At 38.5% G+C, this 9,951-nt stretch overlaps 1 pseudogene; it reads right to left on the bottom strand.

Moving 5' to 3' along the window:
• Positions 1–633: 633 nt before the first annotated feature.
• On the bottom strand, positions 634–1,811 carry LOC110203078 (large ribosomal subunit protein uL3 pseudogene; annotated as a pseudogene).
• Positions 1,812–9,951: the final 8,140 nt, after the last annotated feature.

The following is a 9,951-nucleotide window of genomic DNA, read 5'->3' on the forward strand; positions in this document are numbered from 1 at the left end:
TTCAATTTTGTTAAGCATGAATACTTAAACAACAAACAGAGACAGGAGGTAGGTTTTCAGTATTCCCAATTCAAGTACATCGTCTCTGTAATATTTAGGAAAAAACATGAATTAGAAATCCATTGTGTGAGAAGTTGTGAAGAGATTAGTTTCTATATCAGTAGGCAGAAAACCCGCATCAGTGAAACCACAGATTCTTCAAAGCATCAAAGTAAGGTAAAACTAGAATAAAATGTCAAAGCTGGGTTCTTAAAACCTTCCCATTTTGAGTATTATGTCCTAGAGCATGTATTCTTCTATCATAACCTTCCAGAACAAAGTGTCACATCCACAACACCTTAAAGCTTCACAATGAAAGGATAATGGAAGTAATCAATATTATGTTATATCTTGCTATTTGTTTTAAGAATTCAGTATGAGTTCATTTCTGTATGCAAATTTAGAGCTACCATAACTTAAAATTATAATTAAAAAAAAGTATGAATTTCAAATAAATTTAAAAAGTGACTAAAGTTAACCAAGTTGAAGAAAGTAGTTAGCATTGCTTTCTTTTTTTTGGGGGGGAGGGGTTAGCTTTTAAAAAATCTATTGAGAATCTACCAGCTCCAAGTTGGTTTGGAAACATTAAGAAGCTTATTTGTTCATGACACAGTCTTTTTTGAGTTGTCTTATATAAGCTTTCTTGTCCCCCACGGTATGGAACCAACAATGGCCAAATTTGGAGGTCGTGTCAATAAATTTCAAGTCAATCTTCTCCAGGGCACATCATTTGGTTTGTAGCAGCAGAGACTTCTGCAAATGAGAACATGCTTCTTAGTCCCAATGACACAGCCTTACAGCATGATAAAGTCATTGGTCACTTCACTAACGTGGACAAAGCCTCCCAGAGGGTTGACACTCTTGTCAGACAGATCATAATCAGTGGATGCATTGTTTTTGATCAGCTTTTCATCCTTGATCTGGTAGCCTGGTCAATCTTATAGATCTTTTTGTTGATCTTAGCGAGATGGTGGCAGCGCTTCTGACCAACTTGAACCACACGGAAGTTTACACATGCCAAGCTCCAAAACACACCACCTTACACAGGCCTTGTTAGGTTTAGTTTCTTTGTGTGCCAATGGCTGGTAACACCTTTGTAACCCTGGCCCTTGGTCCCTCCAGTGACATCAATCATCTCATCCTGCCCAGATACAGGGGTCATGGGCACCTGCTGCTCCAGCTTCTTGCAGGCCCTGTCCAGTTTCTCAGCCATGCTACTTACATTCACCTGGATCTCCATCAGATGAGAGTTCTTCTTCCTCAGAAGGAGCATCTGGGGGTGGGCAATGACTCAGATCACCTAGCAGTACTTCTTCATGCTGTTGAAGTCTTTTTCCAGCTGCTTCTTGCCATCATCATCTTGCCACTTCTTGCAGTAATTGGTGAAGACCTTCTCCTTAGACTTATGCCAGTTCTTATAGAATTGCCTCTTACACTCGTCACTGATGTGCTCAGCAAAACCATTTTGAAGCTCTGCAGGTCTTGTGGGGTTTGTACATAGACAATATTGCCTACAATGACCATGGAAGTGTTGCCACTATAGTGACAGCCTCAACCACTTCCTTCTTGTTGACCTTTGAGCCAGGCCTGTCCATCTCTATAATGATGTGGGTCATACTTGCATTATAGGCCAGAAAGGCTGTCAGGTGGATGGGCTTGGAGGGCCTATCTTTGGGGAAGCTCTTCACCTTTCCCCAGTGCCTGCTGCTTCTCTTTCAAGGCAGGAAGCTCAGAGACCCATGCTGGAGAGCTGAGAACTTCCTGTGGGACATGTTGCTGCTGTTTAGCTGAGGCTGTAACTTAGGTGAGTTGGGTAAGGAGGAGAGGGCTTTTAAAAAAAAAACTTATAGTATTTTATTTTTCCCAATTATATTAAAAAAATTATTTAAACTTTAATTTTATAAAATTTTGAGTTCAAATTCTCATCCCTCCTGCCTCTCCTCTTTTATATTTTGGTAAATGTTAATATTAAATATGAAATGAGAAAAGAAAAAGAAAATAATATTGCCATTTATACAGCAGAACATAAGAGAGGATTCAATACAAAACAATACATTTTCATTTGAAGAAAACCTATATAATAAATACTGCACATTATTTTCAAATTTATCCAACTTTGCTTCCTTGTAGGTTTTCTTTTGTTCTCTGCTCTGTACTTTTTACTTGATATTTTCCCATCCCTTTCCCTCCCCAGTTGGCATTGCCTTCATGAATACATATGATATTGTTATTAGCATATCATTATTTATACATATATACATAAGCATATATAGTGCATCATAATAATTTCTTCTTGAATAAACTAAAGTATATATTTTCAGTCATCATAGTTTTATTGTTCATTTGTTTAGCATCCTTAACAAAAATGCCATAATCAAAAGGACTCAGGCAAAAGCTGGAGTGGGTGTGGAAAAAAAGGGAAAATAACACTGTGTTGGTGGAGTCATATACTGGTCTAAATATTCTGGAGAACAATTTGGAACTATATCCAAAGGGCTATATAATTATCTATATCCTTTGATCCAGTAATACCACCACTAAGTCTGTATCCCAAAGAGATAAAAGAAAAGGGAAAAGGATGTATTTGTATAAAAATATTTAAAGTAGCCCTATTTGTGGTGGCAAAGAATTGAAAATTTAGGGATGTTCATCAATAGGAGAATGATTGAACAAACTGTAGTATATGATTGTGATGAAATGCTATTGTGATATAAGAAATGATAAGCAGGATGGTTTCAGAAAAAACATGGGAAGAAATACATGTACCAAGAGTGAAGTAGGGGGTCAGAGCCAAGATGGCCAAGTAAAAGCAGTGACTTGCTTGAGCTCTCCCCCAAACCTAAAAGACTCTAAACAAATTCTAAAGCAATGGAAGGCAAAAAACAAAAAAAAGACAGAGTGAAAAAAATTTACAGCCCAAAACAAGAAGGATGGTTGATCAGAAAGGTGTATCACACTGGGCAGGGAGAGGAACGCGGTTTGGTGTGGGCACAGGACTCAGCAAACCTGGAACAGCCCTGAGAGGACTGAATAATGGGTAGCTGTGGTGGTTTCCAGACTTCTCAACCCACAAACACCAAAGACAACATAGAAAATCAGTAAGAAAATCTGTAACTGCAGTGAGAGAGAAGTTCAGTCCCTGCCCCAGTCCCCATGCACTGCCCCGGGATGGCAGCTATTTCCACAACTTCTAGCCCATAGCTTGAGGGGAAATCAGGTGGCTGATCAGAGGGAGATTGCAGGGATCTATTTGCTGGTGCAGGATTCTCTTGTTTTGCCCATGCATGGATTTGGGTCACAGTTCTGGGTGGTGATCCTGGGACAAGGAAGAGTGCTGGCATAGTGGAACTTGTAGTGGTAGTAAAGACAAAATCCTCCTCACACTTCCATGGTAGAAAAGAATGCTTGTGGTCACTCATAGACCAGAGCACAGGCCAGGAAAGCAGCAAACACTTCATCCTTAATCATAGCACCTTGGAAGAACTGAAATTTTACAGGTCCCTAGAAGCATGTTGAGGAAAAAACAAACAACAAAAAGCAAACAAACAAACAACAACAACAACAACAACAAACAGCTGCACAAAACCCCAGAAGCTTGGGACAGTACATTCTCCTCACTGGAAGCAGACTCTTACCTTAACAAAAAAGTTTATAACTCAAGTAATTGGCTGGGATCATGAGCAAGCAGTGCAAAAAGAGTCAGACCATAGAATACTTCTTTGGTGACTAAGAAGATCAAAATATACAACCAGAAGAAGACAACAAAGTGAAAGCTCCAACATCCAAAGCCTCCAAGAAGAATATGAATTGGTCCCAGGCCATGAAAGAGCTCAAAAAGAATTTTGCGAAGCAAGTAAGGGAAGTAGAAGAAAAACTTGGAAGAGAAAAGAGAACAACACAAGAAAATCATGAAAAACAATTCAACAGCTTGGTAAAGGAGACCCAAAAAAAGACTGAAGAAAATAACACATTAAAAATAGTCTAACCCAAATGGCAAAAGAGGTCCAAAAAGCCAATGAGGAGAAGAATGCTTTAAAAAGCAGAATTGACAAAATGGAAAAGGAAGTCCAAAAGCTTACTGAAGAAAATATTTCTTTAAAAATTAGAATGGAACAATAGGAAGGTAGGGACTTCATGAGAAATCAAGACACTGTAAAACAAAACCAAAAGAATGAAAAAATAGAAAACAATGTGAAATATCTCATTGGAAAAATAACTGAGAGCAGGTGGATGATAGAGGAGAGGGCAGATTTGGGGAGGGGGTAATCTGAAGCAAACCCTTCTGAGGAGGGACAAGATCAAAAGAAATAATAGAATAAACTGGAGCAGGATAGGATGAAGAGAAATATAGTTAGTTTTTCACAGCATGACTACTATGTGTGTTGCATGACTACACATGCATAACCTGTATCAAGTTGCTTGCCTTCTCAATAAGGGTGGATGGGGAGGAAGGAAGAGGGAATATTTGAAACCCAGGGTTTTAAAAACAAATGTTAAAAATTGTTTTTACATGCAACTGGGAAATAAGATATACAGGTAATTGGGTATAGAAATCTATCCTGCCCTACAAGAAAATTGAAGGGGAAAGGGATAAGAGAAGGAGAGAGATAAAAAGGAGGGCAGATTAGGGGAAGGAGTATTCAGAATGCATGCCATCTTGGGTTGGGGGGAGGGATGAGATGGGGAGAAAATTTGGAACTCAAAATCTTGTGGAAGTGAATGTTGAAACCTGAAACTAAATAAATTAATGATAAAAAAGGAAATAAGTAAAAGAAAGTGAAGTGAGTGGAAGTAGGAGCACATTGTACATAGTAACAGTAACACTGTAAGGATGATCAGTTGTGAAAGACTTAGCTATGTGACCAAGACAGTGATCCAATACAATTCCAAAAGACACATGATGAAAGATGCTATCCACCCATAGAGAGAGTACTAATGAACTCTGAGTGTAATTGAAGTATAATTTTTAACTTTATTTTTCTTGTTTTTGTGTATATGTGTGTTTTCTTTTGCAACATGGCTGATATGGAAATATATTTTTAATGATTTAATATGTATAATTGCCATATCCCTTGCCTTTTCTTTTTAGTAGTATTTTATTTTTCCCCAATTATATATAAAGTTATTTTTATTATTTATTTGTACAAGATTCTGAGTTCTACATTTTTTCTCCCTTCTTCCCTCCACTCCCCCTTCCTAAAATGGTAAGCAATTTGATACAGGTTGTATAAGTGCAATCATGCAAAATATATTTCCATGTTAGTCCCAGGTGTGAAAGAAGAAACAGAACAAAAGGAAAAAAGAAAACAGAAAAAATAAAGTGAAGATAGCATGCTTTGGTCTGCATTCAGAGTCCATCATTTCTTTGTCTGGATATGGATAGCATTTTCCATTGTGAGTCATTTAGAATTGTCTTTGATCATTGTATTGATAAGAAGAACTAAGTCATTCATAATTGATCATCACATATTGCTGTTACTGTGTACAATATTTTTTTCTGTGTTCTGCTAATATCCCTTGTCTTTTCAGTGGACGGGGGGGAGGATTGAGAGGGTGGAAGAAAATCTGGAAGTCGTGTTTTGGAAAATAAATGCTAAAAAATATTACATGTAGTTAGGAAATATTTAATGAAATAAAGAAAAAAATACATTTTAAAAAAGACTCATACTGATATAATAGGAAGAGCATTGAACTTGGAGTTGTGCAAATTTAGTTTGAAGCTCTGCTCTAATACTTAGTAGGTATGTGACCTTGGATAAAAGCTATGAGCCAAAGACCTATGGTGCACCACAACTTCTCAGTGCTGATGGAACTACTTTGCTTAGTGACATTCTCTGAGACTTGGTTTGCTAATCGTCAAAGTATCTTTCCTCCAAGGATCAGACTATCTAAGGGTGAAAGGCTCAGTACTAAAATCTAGATATGAGGTATGATGCATTTTTAGCAATAGTAACTTTTAAGACTTTAGTGTCTGCATTAATTAAAGGAGTTGGAGTGTGAGGAGTATTCAGCGAAGAATAGTACCTCTGGAGTGAGGGCTGCTGAATTCTTTTCAGGGCTGCTTTTCCACCTTTGGTGTCCATCTGATTCACCCAACTCTCATCTGTGTCTCCAAGAAGCTATAGAATGTTCAGCAATCACACTCTGGTTAACCATTTCAGCAGATGGGCTAAATCATGTTGTGGGTGACTGACAGGCCTCAAACCTTTCAGTGAGTTAGAGGAATATCCATTTCAAGTATGTGAAGATTTTTTATGGTAGAATAGATGGAAGAGAGTTCCAATAGCCAGGAAAGCAGCTGAAGCAGGTGCTATGGAGCATTTAGATCTTGGTTAGATATTGAAGACACTAAGGGCATCCACTTCATCCCAAGCCATCACCAGTTGCCTTGAATTTGTGCAACTGTACCTCACTTTAACGTAATTTATGCATGGATCAAAAGATATCACCTAAACCATTTTATTTTATTTACCTACCTCAAAGCCTCATGATGACAGGTAAGTTATGAAGAAGCAGGTGTGGATGCACTAGGAGCTCCAATCACAAACCTGCACACAGGCTACCCAAGCATTAGGGTCATCTTCTCACTTGAAGCAGCAGTGGGATTTGGGAGCCCCCTGGGTGTCTGAGCAGCCCTTTAAAAACAATACTGCTCAACTTGTGAAGTAAGTAAGGGGCTAGAATGCCCACACACTTATAGATAACATGAAATCTAGCAGACCTGAAGGACTAACAGCTCTTGTTGTGAGAGAAATCAGGAGGTGTTGCATGCAAATAGCAGCCATGAGTGAAACAAGGTTGCCAAATGAATGCCAGCTTTCCTAAATCAAAGATGGATAACACTTTTTTTTTTCTGGAGTGGCTACAGTGAAGGGAAGTACTGTGAAGCTGGCATAGGTTTCACAAACAAATCTAATCTAGTCAACAAGCTTAAATTCCTACCAAAAAGAGTAAAAGATTCATGACAATTCATGACACTTGTAGGAAAGTGCCACAACACATCATCAGTGCTCCCACAATCTCATGCTCCCACCATGATGAAACCTGATGAGGTCAAAGAAAAAATTTATGAAGACCTGGTAACCCTCATCGTCAATGTGTCAAAAGAGGACAAACTTATAATCCTGGGTGACTTTAATGCAAGAGTAAGCACACATTACCAAACATGGCAGGGAGCCCTTGGGAGGAATGGAGTTGGAAACAGCAACAGCATTGGTCACTTACTACTGAAGACTTACGCATCTCATTACCTTCTCATTAAGAATAGTCTTCACTTTGCCTAAAAGCAATAAAATTTTGTGGATGCACCCTTGAAGCCAAAAAATGGCAGTTAATACCTGTGTCATTGTAAGGAGAAAAAAGAGATAGATGTAGAGGGAGTATGTGTCTTGCAGAGTGCTGGACTGATCATAGACTTACCCTCTTCAAGCTAAATATTCACATTCAACAAAAGCCTGTCCCCAAGGAAAGATGACTTCCAGAAGACTTAATGTTGATAGATTAGAATGATTCTCCAAGTAGGAACAATTCATTGCTAACTAGGAGGGAGAGTTGAGTCAACAAGTGGCTGGCAACAGTGGAACAGAAAAGAAGGGGGCACCTTGAAAAAGAGCCGAGATGGTGGAGTAATCAGGAAATCACTGTAAATCTCCCAAATTCATCTCCAAAGCACCATAAAATAGTTCCTTCAAACCAATCCTGAAACAGAAGAACCAGCCAAACTAAGAAAGAAAGAAAGAAAGAAAGAAAGAAAGAAAGAAAGAAAGAAAGAAAGAAAGAAGGAAGGAAAGAGAAAAAAAGAAAACAAGATGAAATAATCTTTTAGCACGGAAAATTGGAAGATTGACAAGAAAGGCCTTTCTCACTTAAGCAAGAGAGGTATGTAGTATGTGACAGGAAGCATCCCAATAAGCCAGCAATAAGCCAAACCTCAGAAAACCAAAGAGAAATCCTGAGCCCCATTGTGGTGGAGCAGGCAAACACCACCACTAGAATCTCCCACATGCTTTAGCATAGGCAAGGGAACAGGCAGACTATAACTCTAAGAATTGACATGTGCTTCAGTGCAGCTCTAAGAAAATAAGCAACCTTGAGTATGCAAGCCTCCACATGCTTCAGTGTAGCAGAGGGCAAAGAGAAAGCCTTTAGCAGCCAGACAACCACATTCAACATAGCCCCTAGGAAATGCAGAAACACCCCACCAGCCTCAGCACATACCAGACACAAGCACTAGGACCCCAAGTCAGTGACAGGTAAGCTGGAGACCCCTACAACCCTCAGCAGTACAAGCTACCTCCCACCCAATGCCCTTAGCATAGCACCACACAAATGGGTCCCCTGTAGACTTCAGGACAACATCACTGCAGCACCAAGTAAACATCCAAGAACTGTAGCTCCTAGCACAAGAAGCCGGAGACAGTGCCCCTCTCACCCCAGCAGTGGAGCTCAAATTTGAAAGAATGGGAAAAGACCAAGGAAGATGAACTAAAACATCATCATCATCAACAACAAAGAGCATCTGACCATAGAAAGTTATTATGGTGACAGGAAAGACCAAGACACAAACTCAGAAGAGGACAACAATGTCAAAACACCGATGGGCAAAAAAAAAAAAAATAATCTCAAGCCATAAAGGAATTCATGGAAAGGCTCAAAAATGAGTTTTAAAATCATGTAGGGGAGAAAGAAGAAAAATTGCAAAAAGAAATGAGAATGATGGGAGAGAATTGTGAAAAAAAAAGTCAACAGTTTAGAAAAAGAAAACAGCTGCAAAAAAGTAGAATTGGCCAAATGGAAAAGGAGACCCAAAAATCCACTGAAGAAAAAAAAAAACTGCTTAAAAAATACAATTACCCAAATGGAAAAGGAAATACACAAGCTTATTGAGGAAAACAACTCCTTAAAAGTTAGAAGTGGGCAAGTGGAAGTTAATGAATCTATCGGCCTTCAAGAATCGAAAAAATTCAAAAGAAGAAAAAAAAAGAAGAAAATGTAAAATATCTCACCAGGAAAAAAAAAACTGACCTAGAAAATTGATCCAATGTAGACAATGCCAATAATTAGACTGCCTGAAATCCATAATCAAAACAAAGACCTGGACAGCATATTTGAAGAATTTGTCTAGGAAAACTGCCCTAATGCCTTGGAACCAGAGGGCAAAATAAGCATTGAAAGAATCCACTAATCACCTCGGGAAAGAGATCCCAAAATAAAAACTCCAAGGAATATTACAGCTAAGTCACAGAACTATCAGGTCAAGAAAAAATACTGCAACTAGCCAGAAAGAAACAATTCAAATATCAGGGAGCCATAATCAGGTTTGCAAAGGACTTTGCAGCTGTAGCATTAAAGCATCAGAAGTCATGGAACATGATATTCCAGGAAGCAAAGGAGCTAGGACTACAACTAGGGATCACCTACTCAGTGAAATTAAGCATAATCCTTCAAGTTGAAAGAAAAGTCATTCAATGAAATAGGATTTTAAGCTTTCATAAGGAGAAGACTAGAACTGAACAAAAACTTTGATCTCCAGTATCAAGACTCAAGAGAAGCCTAAAAAGGAAAACAAAAAGGAAAACATAAGGAATGCAATGGATCTTAACTGTTTACATCCCTACATGGGAAGATGATACTTGTAATTCTTAAAAAATTGCACCACTAATTGTACAGCTAAAAAGAATATGCATAGACAGAGGGCAGGGGTATAAGATGAATATGAGAGAATGACAAAAAAAAACCCAAAGAAATTAGAAAGAGGAATGCAATGGGTGAAGAAGGAAGGGAGAGGTAGAATGGAATAAATCATTTCACATGAAGAGGCACAAAAAAGAACTATTACAATGGAAAGGGAGATAAGAGGGTGGGCAATGGGTATCACTTGAACCTTATTCTCATCAGTATTAGCTCAAAGAG

Source organism: Phascolarctos cinereus, unplaced genomic scaffold, assembly GCF_003287225.1.
Source record: "Phascolarctos cinereus isolate Bilbo 61053 unplaced genomic scaffold, phaCin_HiC Scaffold_4;HRSCAF=312, whole genome shotgun sequence".
In the NCBI taxonomy this organism is placed as follows: domain Eukaryota; kingdom Metazoa; phylum Chordata; class Mammalia; order Diprotodontia; family Phascolarctidae; genus Phascolarctos; species Phascolarctos cinereus.